Source organism: Grampus griseus (genome assembly GCF_964374135.1).
Source record: "Grampus griseus genome assembly, chromosome: 1".
In the NCBI taxonomy this organism is placed as follows: Eukaryota; Metazoa; Chordata; class Mammalia; order Artiodactyla; family Delphinidae; genus Grampus; species Grampus griseus.
The window spans coordinates 80120077-80133271 of record NC_139017.1 but is presented as its reverse complement, the minus strand read 5'-3'; the positions used below and the strand labels follow the sequence as shown (position 1 = coordinate 80133271).

The window sequence follows — 13195 nt, the reverse complement described above, 5'->3', positions numbered from 1 at the left end:
TCTTGGATACAAATAGTAGAAACCAACTGTAACGCATGCAGAAAAAGGTATTTATTGGAAGGATATTGGCTTTCAGAATTGACCTAAAGTCAGGAGAACTAAGTTGAGTGTAGTCAAGCATTAAAGGAAGTCACATATGCAGAACTGTAGTGAAGGTTAAGGAACAGTTAGTGTACCACTGTCAGTGCTGCCGGTCTCTGAACACTAGTTATGGCTTTGCTACCTCTGCATGGAATTCCTTTCCTGAGTGATTTGTAAAATTGAGTTCTCGTTTCTTTATATCACTTACCCTGGATCTGTAGTCCCGGCCAGAGCATATGATTGCCTAAGTGTAGTCATAGGCGCTTGCCTTGCTGTTAGGGGATAGAAAGATAGAAAGATCTTGAATCTTCTGGCTTCTATAGGAAGGGAAGGAATTTTGCTACCAATATACTGGTGAATTCCTGAATTTAAGTAGGGAATTACATGTAAACAGCTTAAACATAAAGTAAACTGAAAAGAACCCTAAGTTTTATTACAGTGACTTGTTTTATAGTTAGGCATGAATTTCTTATCTGTGTTGTACTATTTAGAGATGTAGATATAAATAGTCTTTCTAGACTCTACCTTTTCAGACCTTCTGTGCAGGGGTTTAAAACAGGAGCCAGTAATGCTCCCCTTCAAGGATTCTTGGAAACATGGGGGCATTTTTTGGTTGTCACGAGGGGAAAGGTGGCACTATTGGTATTTAGTGTATGGGGGCCAAGAATGCTAACCATTCCATAGTGTCCTGGTGGTTGCACACAAAAAAGGTTTGAATTGTCTTGCCCCAAATGTCCATATTGCCTTTGAGAAATACTAGGTTATATGGATTATTTTAATGAAGGGCTAAAAACTATTAGTGGCTTCCTTTGCTTCATTGTCTTATACTGTAACTTGAGCATTATTTCTCGCTTCTTTGCTTTGCTTCTTGGTCCATTTCCTTACTTCAGGGGGCTTAATTCCTTAAAAAAAATTTTAAAATCTGGCTGTAACACTGTATAAAAAATTAACTCAAAGTGGGTCAGAGACCTAATGTAAGAGCTAAAACTATAAAACCCTTAAAAGTTAGGGGAAAAGCTTCATGACATTGGATTTGGCAATGATTACTCGGATATGACATCAACAGCACAGGCAACAAAAGGAAAAAATACATAAGTTGGACTTTATTAAAATTAAAAATTGTTGTGCCACTGTTTGTGGACCGCAGGGCTTGAGCTGAGTGTCAGGGGCTGTCTTAGTCTGCTCAGACTGCCATAACAGAATACCATAGACAGGATGGCTTAAATAACAACTTTCTACAGTTTTGGAGCCTGGAAAGTCCAAAATCAAGGCCCAGCAAGATTTGGTTTCTGGTGAATACTCTCTTCCTGGCTTGCCGGTGGCTGCCTTCTTGCTGTGCCCTCAAATTGCTTGTCCTTTGTGCTTGTGGTGGCGTGGGAGGGCGGCAGAGAAAGATCTATTTCTATCTTCCTCTTTTTATAAAGCCACTACCCATCATGAGGGTCTCACCCTTATTTTTATTTATTTATTTATTTATTTTTTTGCGGTACGCGGGCCTCTCACTGTTGTGGCCTCTCCTGTTGTGGAGCACAGGCTCCGGACGCGCAGGCTCAGCGGCCACAGCTCACGGGCCCAGCCGCTCCGCGGCATGTGGGATCTTCCCGGACCGGGGCACGAACCCGTGTCCCCTGCATCGCCAGGCGGACTCTCAACCACTGCGCCACCAGCGAAGCCCCGAGGGTCTCACCCTTATGACCTAACCTAATCCTAATCACTTCCTAAAGGCCCATCTCCAAATACTATGTTGGGGGTTAGAGTTTCAACATATGAATTTCTAGGGACACAAACATTTTGTTAGTATGAATTTTGAAGGACATGTTTAGTTTAAGAGATAGTGTCTAGGGAGAAAACAAATAAACCTAGGTAGACCACAGAAACAAAATGTTAGTTTGAAGGGGGTCAGTCAGTTTGTCAGAGAAGGAGGGTGTGAGCCAATAACACGAAAATTAGAGAAAGAAGAAGAAAATAAAGGTTCAAAACCAGAAAATGGGAAGGCAGAGCTTAGAGAAATTCCCTGGAACAAGGAGAGGTGGCTTCAGCATTTGTTGTTGCGTCTCACTGCCTTAGGTGTAGGCAGAGGGTACTTGGTAAGGATACTTAAATTGAAATAGCTGCTTTGGGCCAGGAGCTGCACTGAAGCCTGAGTGGATAATACTTTATTCCATAAGCAAATAATGAATAACTTAACGAAACCGTTTTATAAAGAATATTTTAAATAAACTCTTTTTGTGTCTTGACAGATGACCTGTAGTGATGTTTTATTTTGTACTGATGATTTTTTATAATCAGTAGTCTAATGCATTAGTATTGTCTTTGGCATCTCTGCATTTAATGGTAACTTTTTGATGATCATAAATGATTTGGGGGGAGAGGATCTTGATTATAATCAGAAAACCATTCAACTTTCATCCTTTATACTTTTTTAGTCAATCAGAGGGACTACTTAAAATACCAAATCACCTTCTAAGACCAAAAAACAGTGAAAGTCTTATAAAATATTGAAGCTGAAAGGAAGAAGGTGGGGAGGAGTTAGTATGCATGATAATTTCCTTTTCCTTTGAACTTTATACCCATTTTCAGTCCTGATTCATTGCAGAAAGGCCAGGCTTTGTTTTATATAGAACGTGCATACTGGGGTGGTGATTTTACTGTTTTTTTTATTACGTATTTTTAAACTCCAGCAAAACAATTTGAAGGTCTTATAAAGTTTATGATGAGTTTTTACATATATTGTTTAGTTATCTGTGTGTCTGCATTTACCTATGCTGAGATTTTTTTAAAAATTGAAGTATAGTTGATTTACAATATTGTGTTAGTTATAGGTGTACAGCAAAAGTGATTCAGAAACATACACATGCATATTTCAGGTTCTTTTCCATTGTAGGTTATTACAAGATGTTGAATATAGTTCTTTGTGCTATATAGTAAATCCTTGTCTATTATCTATTTTATATATAGTAGTGTGTATCTGTTAATCCCACACTCCTAATTTATCTCCCCCCACTCACTTTGGTAATCATAAGTTTGTTTTCTATGTCTGGATGTGCTTAGATTTTAATCTCAGGCTATAGGTGATACCTGAGGGTGGAGAGAAGTGAATTGACAAAATGTGTTTTTGGTTTTTTTTGCCTTGAAAATATATTATAAAAATTGGCTTGGTTAAAAAAAATACATGAGAGAAACAACAATCAAAATGATCACATGAAGGAAACAGAAACTTGTTATACAGCACTATATTTATTTTGGGGGTTGAAATAGTATGGTCAACATAGATGATCAGCTTGAAATAATATAGGGTCTGAGATACATAAAGAGAATTAAGGTGGTTCTCCAGGTGATCATTCATTCATCAAATATTTATTGAGTACTGTGTTTTACAGTAAGGATTAACAGAGTAAGACAATGCTCTAAACTCAAAGAGCTTAAGAAGCTCACAGGAAAATGATAAATATGAAAGTTTATAAGATTTTTAAATAAAGGACTAAGGGAAGAGTGACCTCAGCATCATGGCTGCATCAGACATACATCATCCCTCCTCACCACCCCCCAGCAAAATTCTGGCATCCATTCACATACAAAAATGCCTTTATGGGTACTGTGGTACCCAACACCATACACCAAGGGACCCAGGAAGAGTCTCACCCATCCATGCATTGGATAATAGACCTTGGTCCCAGCTGTGGACCATGCAGCTGTGAACCAGCTCCAGCCTTTCTTGGCTGTGGTCTGGAACCTCTGGAGAACACTGACTTAGACAATCATCCATGGATTAGAGAGCCTTAGTGGACATCTGCATTTCCAGAGGAGAAGTTCTAACACTCTGTTAGAGCAAAAAAAAAAGAAAAAGAAAAAAGAGTTTGGATTCATTGGAGTGGGTGAAAGGAACAGCTTGACTTTACCTGAATCATGCTTCCCCCAGTATGGCACAGCTTAGGGCCAAGAGAGCCTATTTCAACCTGTGGTTTCTCCCTCTGGGGAAAGGGAGAGCAGGTGAGTGAGCAGCCAGCTTCCCTAGTTGTGCAGGATGCTGCCAAAGAGGCTCATTTCTCTCAGCCTATCCAGAGTGTTAAATTGTGAGCTCTATGACGGGGGGTGGGAAAAGAGTGGGATAGTGCAGATAGGACTCTTGGAGAACATTAAAGGGACGTGGATCCTATTAAGTGCTTCATGGACTCCATCAAGAAGCCTGCCCGTGAGTTGCTGGGGAAGCCTCACCTGTGGATTCCTCCAACTGGCCCATGGGCATCCCTAGCATCCCACATGTATCATTCACATACCCTCCCACTCTGCAGGCAGCTCTCTGTGTTCCTGAAGGTAGTGGTGAGAGCAAGCTTTGGAATTCTCCAATCTGTGTGCCAGGGAGAGAACACAGACTTGAGCCATAGTGCCACCTTTGGGAAGACGAAAGAGAGGCTGTCAGCACTCGGTCTGGTGCATTGCAGGATTGAGAGAAAGCATACAAGCTTAAGAATTCTGCCACAAGAGGGAACAAGAAGCATGGATCAAATGTATCCATAGGAGGTCTGAGAAAGCCCCAGAATCTCTAACAGGGCTGATGGAAGATATTTCTCCCCAGAAGGCAGTTAGTAAAGTCTGGAGGAGCTAACTGATATTTCAAATGTGAAGACAGCAACACAAAATTCTAAGGAACATGAAAAACCAAGGAAACATGACACCACTGAAGGATCACAGACTTTTAGTAACTGAACTCAACGACATGGAGATCTATAGTTACCTGATGAAGAATTCAAAAATAGCTGTATTGGGGCTTCCCTGGTGGCACATTGGTTGAGAGTCCACCTGCCGATGCAGGGCACACGGGTTCGTGCCCCTGTCTGGGAGGATCCCACATGCCGTGGAGCGGCTGGACCCATGAGCCATGGCTGCTGGGCCTGTGCGTCCGGAGCCTGTGCTCAGCAATGGGAGAGGCCGCAACAGTGAGAGGCCGCAACAGCGAGAGGCCCGCGTACCACAAAACCAAAACAAAACAAAACAAAAAAAATAGCTGTTTTAAGGAAACTTCAGAAAATACAGACAATTCAACAAAATCAAGAACACAATACAAACAAAATGTGAAGTTTAACAAAGAGCTAGAAATCATCAAAAAGAACCAAACAAATTCTGGAGCTGAAGAATTTAATGAATGAAAAGAAAAAGAAAAAATGAAGTGGAGGGCATAAACAGTAGAATGGACCAAGCAGAATAAAGAATCTGTGAAAGAGAAGACAGGAACTTTGCAATTATAGTCAGAGGAAAACAAATAAGAAATAATGAAAAAGAGTTAAGAAAGCTTATGTGATCTAGGGGATGTGTTCAAAACCAATTAATGAATTTTAATATTCCAGAAGAAGTGAGGGAGAAGGGGAAAGAAAGCAGAAAGCTTATTTAATGAAATAGTGATTGGGGAGAGATTTGGATATTCAAGTTCGTGAACCTCACAGGTCACCAAACAAACCAAACCTAAGGAGATCTTCTCTAAGACATATTACAATAAAACTGCCAAAAGTCAAAGACAAAGAGAAACTAGAAATCTATAACAGGAGGAAAGCTTGGAAATTCACAAATATGTTGAAATTAACAACACATTCTTGAACAATCAGTGGGTTAAAGAAGAAATACAAAGAGAAATTTAAAAAATATCTAGAAACAAATGAAAATGGAAACACAACATACCAAAACCTATGGGATTCTGTAAAAGCAGTTCTAGGATGGAAGATCTAGCAAAAAGCAGTTCTAGCAATGTAGTTTTCTACATTAAGAAAAAAGAGTGCTCTTAAATAAACAACCTAACTTTATACGTCAAGGGACTAAGAAAAAGAACAAACTAAGTTCAAAGTTAGCAGAAAGAAGGAAATATCAAAGATCAGAGCAGAAATAGAGAACAGAAGAACAATAGAAAAGTAGAAAAGATCAACAAAACTAAGAGCTGTTTTTTTTTAAAATAAACAAAATTGACAAATCTTTAGCTAGGCTAAGAAAAAAGAGAACTCAAAATCAGAAATGAAAGCGGAGACATTGCAACCGATACTGCAGAGATACAGAGGATGGTAAAGGAGTACTGTGAGCAATTATACACCAACAAATTGGATAATCTATAAGATATGGACACATTCCTGGAAACATGAAACTTACCAAGTCCGAATCATGAAGAAAGAGAAAATCTGAACAGTTCAATAATGAGTAAGGTGATTGAATCAGTAATAAAAAACCTCCCAATAAGAAAAAGCCCAGGACCAGATGGTTTCACGTATGAACTCTGGCAAACAGTTAAGAATGAATTAAGGCCAGTCCTTCTCAAACTCTTCAAAAAGTTTAAGAGGAGACAATAATCCTAAACTCATTTAATGAGGCCAGCATTACCCTGATATCAAAGCCAGATAAGGATACTAAAAGTAAAGAAAACTATAGGCTATCTGATGAATATAGGTGCAGAAATTCTCAAGAAAGCATTAGCAAACAGAATTCAACATCACATTAAAAGGATCATACATCATGATCAAGCAGGATTTATCCCTCGGTTGCAAGAATGCCTCAAATACACCAATCAACATGTTAATAGAATGAAGCATAAAAAATCATATGATCATCTTTGTAGATGCAGAAAAAGCATTTGACAAAATACAACATCCTTTTATGGTAACTCAGTAAGTTGGATATAGAAGAAACATACCTCAACTTAAAGGCCGTATATAATAAAATAACAGCCAACATCATACTCAGTGGTGAAAGGTTGAGAGCTTTTTCTCTAAAATCCCAAACAAGACAGGTACACGCACTTTCACCATTCCTATTCAACATAGTACTGACAGTTGTAGCCAGAGCAGTCAGGCAAGATAAAGAAATAAAAGACATCCAAATTGGAAAGGAAGAAGTAAAATGTCTTTGTTAGCAGATAGACTCCACCAAAAAACTGTTAAACTAATAAATGAATTCAGTAAAGTTGCAGGGTGTAAAATCAACATACAGAAATCTGTTATGTTTTTTGTTTTTGTTTTTGTTTTTTTGCGGTACGCGGGCCTCTCACTGTTGTGGCCTCTCCTGTTGTGGAGCACAGGCTCCGGATGCGCAGGCTCAGCGGCCATGGCTCACGGGCCCAGCTGCTCCGCGGCATGTGGGATCTTCCCGGACCGGGGCACGAACCCATGTCCCCTGCATCGGCAGGCGGACTCCCAACCACTGTGCCACCAGGGAAGCCCCCATTTCTGTTTTTTCATTAATTTATTATTTTTTTGGTCTGGTTCTGATATCAGAGTAATGTTGCCCTTATGAGGTGAGTTGAAAGTATTCCCTCTTCAATTTTCTGAGTTTCTGTAAAACTGATACTAATTCTTCCCTAAATATTTGGTAGAATTCACCAGTGAAACCGTCTGAACTGGAATTTTCTTTGTGGAAAAGTTTTTGACTACACATTCTGTTTCTTTAATAGATATAGGCTATTTAGTTAATCTAGGTCTTCTTAAATTTACTTGAGTATTTTTTTATTTCTAACAAGGTGTATAAATTGTTGAAATTTTGGTGTAACGTTTTAGTGATACTCATTTACTATCATTTTAATATTTGTAGGATTGTGGTATGCTTCTTTCATTGTGTTACTGTGATTTGTGGCTTTTCTCCCCCTCCCCTATTAGTATTGTCAGAATTAATCAATTTTTTTAATCTCAAAGAGCCAGCTTTTTTATTGCTTTTTCTCAATCTTCTGTTTTCTATTTTTTCACTTCTATCTTTATTATTTCCTTTATTCTGCTTATTTTAGGTTTAATTTTCTCTTTTTCTGTTTCCTTAGGTTAGAACTTGAGGTCCTTCATGTGAGATCTTTTTTTCTTTCCTAATATAGATTGGTTAATACTATGACTTTCCCTTCTAACCGTTCTTTTTTTTTTTTTTTTTTTTGTGGTACGAGGGCCTCTCACTGTTGCGGCCCCTCCCGTTGCGGAGCACAGGCTCCGGACGCGCAGGCTCAGCGGCCATGGCTCACGGGCCCAGCTGCTCCGCGGCATGTGGGATCTTCCCGGACCGGGGCACGAACCCGTGTCCCCTGCAAAGGCAGGCGGACTCTCAACCACTGTGCCACCAGGGAAGCCCCTGCTCCCGCTTTTTAATAAACATCTTTATTGAAGTTTTCTTTACATACCATAAAATTCACCCATATAAGTGAACAGTTAGGTTGGAGCATTAGCTGCCTCCAGTAGGTTGATGATTTCCAAATCCAAGTCTTCAGACCTGGACGTCTTAACCTGTGTGCTTTGCTGACCTTTTAAACTTAGCGTGTCTAAAAACCGTACTTAATAATTCTTTCTTACTCTTTCCCTTTATTCCAAGTCACCTGTCCTCTAGGCTCTGTCTAGTTAATGGTACTCCTTTCTGTTTAGTCACTATAATGAAAACCTATCATCCTTAACTTCTTTTCCCTTTCATGTTTAATCATTTACCTAAACTTACTATTCTTGACTTTCTAAGGTCGCTGATATTTGGTCCTTCTCCATATCTACGCTAGATGGATTTTATTAGTTTTTGGTCATTTTTTGCCTGGGTGGCTGCTATGATCACCTAACTCCCTTTCGTACTGCCAACCTTGTATCTCCCTTTCTACCTCCTCTCCCAGGTCAATCCTGAGGAGGTGTTTTTCTGAAGATTTAAGTACAGTTATGCCATTTTCAATTTGAAGTACTTTAATGGTTTGCTTTTGTCCTCAGGTTGCAACACAAGCTCTGTTCATGATTGAGCTTTTGTCTTCTCTGTCTTCCTTATTATGCCCAGTCTATTCTATGCTACTGCACCCTTCTCCACCCTGCATACTATACCCTAGTGGCCATACCAACCTACCTTCTAACTGGTGTATTGTGTCGCTTCTTCCATATCTTTGTACACTATTCCTTCTCTACTTAGTATGCCCTTATTTTCTTGATCTTCCTAGCAAACTCGTTTTTTTCTTTTTTTTCCTTTTAATTTCTATTTGAAGATCATGCCTTTCTAATGCTATTTCCTATGTAAATCTGTTTTCAGGTGGTACTTGTGTGCTTATTAGAATATGCCTATGCTGTTAGACACCTCTTCTATCTAACCTATGGTCCCCTGGTACCTCACCTGTAGTTATTTACTTCCTCTGCTGTGATCTTCCTGTTTGGTGCTTATTTTGTTTACATATTTATTAGATTGTGAACTCCTGTGGGCAAATAATGTGTCTTATTTTTCTTATATTCCCTGCATCTAGCTCAATACCACTCACATTTGGTAAATATTTGTTGATTATCATTGAGTTAGGCTGAAGTTAATTCAGTGACTGATAACTAACCTGAAATTACCATTAATTCAAACTAAAATCCCCTAAAACCCAAGTTAGATTAATCTGTAACAGCTCTTTATGTAAATAAAATCTGTTAATAGCCACATAAATGACCTGTATCTAACTAAATTTAAGATGGAGACAGTGAGTTTGTGTTGATGGTTCATCAACTGCTTTATTAAAGTGGGAACACTAAAGAAGTTGGTGTTTTGTGGGAGCTACATGACCAGAGTAATTGAATTTGGTGTAGAAGCTGAGGGTCAGTGAATTTCTCTGTGCTTCACCTTGAATTGCTTTCATCCTCTTTCAGGTAGCTGACAATTACTCGTATTGAGAAACAGTTGGACTTTTCTATTAACATGTTTTCTTAAGAATGGGATTCACTCTTATAGAATTTGTGAGCCCAGGTGTGATAGAATTTGTGTTGTTTGGTTCTTAACTATAAATCAGTACACCAGAAGAATACATGATTTTGCTTAAAAGGGTAACATTCAGAAAGGTCTTTGTTATTTATAGGACAGTGTTATTCTGTGCAAATGGGATATATTAATTTGCTATTGCAAATCATCTTAGACTGTATTTGTGAACAACTCCCTTATAATGGTTGATACCTCTTGGTTACTTTGAGTTTAAAGAGTTACTCATGACATTGAAGGAGTGACATTTCTCTTTGGAAGGGCTTAATTCCTTTAGGCACGTGCCGCTGAGCTCTGTAGAATACTGTTATTTGAGTATTTTCTGTACTGGTTGCTCACTCTCCTATAGTTGTTTCCTAAAACCATTCTTGGCCTATACTTGTACATAAGTAGCTATTTACATAACTGTTTCAACTATTTTTGTTGTGCTTTCCTGGATCCTCTGAAATATCTTTAGGGTGTTATTAAAATTTAGGGTGTTTGAAAGGTTATTTAGTATCTAACATTGTTATTAAAAACAAGGACCATTGTATGGGCATTGTCTTTTATCTTTTAAAAGATAGAATTACATTGTTGATTTATTCAGCACTTTTTAAAAAGTCACTTCATAGGGGCTTTGGTGAGTTTTCATAGAATTTGGAGATTAGTAAGAGTCAATTTAGTAAAATTCCCTTATAATGGTTGAGGGTAGTTAATATATGCCAAAGTCTTTAAGGGCTCTCATGTTTCTTAAATCTAGGTCAAAGAACAGGGCCTGGAAATCTTAGCAATGAAATAATGGATGTGAATGAAAGCTGATGTAAAAAATGTTTCTATCAATATGAGGAAAGAATGTTATCAAAGGAAGTTTAAATGCTTGGAGTCCAGAAAGATGAGACCCAATGAGTAGGAAGAGAAGAAAATTACTGAGTACCTTCTGTCTGTTAGATAGTTTCTTTCCCTTCCTTGTTGTACTTTTATTTATAATAATTTGTAGATTCTTTGGATTTTCTATATAAAAAGCATGTTATCTGTCATAGAAGGCATTATTTTTTGGAACTTTAATTTTTTTCTTATATTTTAATCTTACTTTTGTCTCTTGTTTTACTTTGCTGGCTAGAAGTACAATCAAACAGAAGTGTGATAGTGAGAATCCTTATTTGTTTCTCTCATTTTGAAAGAAATGCTTCTAAAGTTTCACTATGAAGAATGATATTTGCTGTAGGTATTGGAAGATATCTTTTATTAGATTGAAGTTCTCTTTTTCTCCTTTGCTGTAGAGTTTTAAGAATGGGTGTTGAGGGCTTCCCTGGTGGCGGAGTGGTTGAGAGTCCGCCTGCCGATGCAGGGGACATGGGTTCGTGCCCCGGTCCGGGAAGATTCCACATGCCGCGGAGCGGCTGGGCCCGTGAGCCATGGCCGCTGAGCCTGTACGTCTGGATCCTGTGCTCTGCAACGGGAGAGGCCACAACAGTGCAAGGCCCGTGTACCGCAAAAAAAAAAAAAAAAAAAAATGGGTGTTGAATTTTGTCACTTTTCTGTTTTTACTTTGTACAATTTTTCTTTAATAATAGGTAGATTACGTGGATAGAATTTTCTGATGTTAAACTATTCTCCTTTCTGGGATAAGTCCAATTAGTTATGATGAATTTTTTTTTCTATTTTTTAAATGTTACTGATAATTTTGCTAATATTAAAAAAAAATCTGTGTTCATGAATGAACTTAGCCTGTGATTGTCCTTTTTCCATGGTAATCATTCAGTTCTGTTTTGCGCATGTTAAATTAGAGGGGTTTGGCAAGTGTCTTACATGATATTAGAAATTTGGATCTGGAGTACTTAGTAACGTGGAAAAGGCTGACTATAAATATTTTGATATAATAGTTGAGAAAATACAGCTGGATGATGTTGAATAGGAAGGTATATAGAGTAAGGACAGAAATGAGGATGGAATACAACATTTTGGGGGTTCATCGATGGTGGTAAAGCCAATAATTAGAGACTTGTTGGAAAGGCAGGTGTGAGAAACAGGGAATTCAAAGGAAGGAAAAACTTAGCTATCAGTTTTTAACTGTGGTGGGTAGAAGAGATGTGAGGTTAGAGAAAATGGAAACAGCAAATGTAGTACTCTGAAAAAGTATGGTGGTAAAAGGAAGGAGGGGGGACACCAATGAAGGTAGAGCTGGAGGCAGTTTTGAAGGAAGTTTTTATTTAATTTTTTAAGGATGGATGAGACTTCATGTTTGTAGGTGAAGAGTAAAACTCTAGTAAAGAAGGATGTAGTGAATATAAAAGGGAAATGTATATTCACCTAAATCTTTGCCAAACAAGATTTCAATGTAATTTTATCTGTTCTTCTGTAATCTAGGGTTGTATTTGTCTTTCAGAATGTTTCCAAACATGATTTATTTAAACACTCTAATTGGAGAAGGAAATCTATTACTTGGTTAGTTTATTTCTGGCAGATCAGCCCTTAGATACTAACGAGAGTCTCAGGGAAAGAGGACATCTAGGGTGGAGAGTGGCTCAGTAAAGACTAGGTCATTCACCAGCCATAAAAATCACAAAATAATAGTGGCTTAAGCGGAAGCAAAGTAGAAGTCTGTTTCTGATTTATAGGGCAGTTTCTATGAGGGAAGCTGAAAAATAGAATTTTTATTTTGCAGGAGCATATGCTTAGCTAAAAATTGATGGCTCTAAGACTAAGGAGGAAGGGAGCAAGATATTGAGAGAATGGTATCAGTGTCTACACAGTTGAGACAATCTCTTAAATAAAATTCATCTTTTGTGTGAAAGGCAGTATTTGCATAGTTTAAGAAGTCAAAATGCACCTGTTTGTACCTAGGCTCTCTACTTACTAGCTCTGTGACCCTGAGCAAATTCCTTTTTCTCTTTGTGCTTTAGTGTTTTCCTAATAAGATGGAGAACAGTGTTAAATATAAGGTGCCTCATAAATTGGTATGAGGATTAAATAAGATAATCTAAGTAGTTGACTAAGTCAGTGCCTGGTATATCTAACCCAAAAACAAGTATTAGTTTTGTCATTTGCCTCTGATTTTCAAGAATCAAGGGTGTGTGGAAGGAAAAAACAAAAACAAAACAAAACGAGACAACAACAACAACTAAAAAAAAACCCCAAACCTAATATTACTTATGGGATATCAAAAAGTGATTTAACTGTTACGCATAGGATATAATTGAAAAAGTAATTTCAAATCTCATGAGAACCTGTAGATTTAAGATTGAATTTTTTTTGGAAGCCTTGGATGGTACCCAGAGTTAGCCAGACTGCAAAGTTTGAGGGCACAGTCCTCCACAAGACCACCCTTACTTCGGATACCACCTGAAATTTCAGGGGACTCCCAAAGCCACCCTCAGGTTTGATAATTTGCTAGGACTCACAAAACTCACTGAAAGTTATCACACTCATGAAAGGA

General features: G+C 38.2%; 1 protein-coding gene across 2 annotated transcripts in view; it reads left to right on the top strand.

Moving 5' to 3' along the window:
- MAN1A2 (mannosidase alpha class 1A member 2) overlaps nt 1-13195 on the top strand; it is a 162477-nt gene that overhangs the window by 33115 nt on the left and 116167 nt on the right. The window lies entirely within an intron of this gene.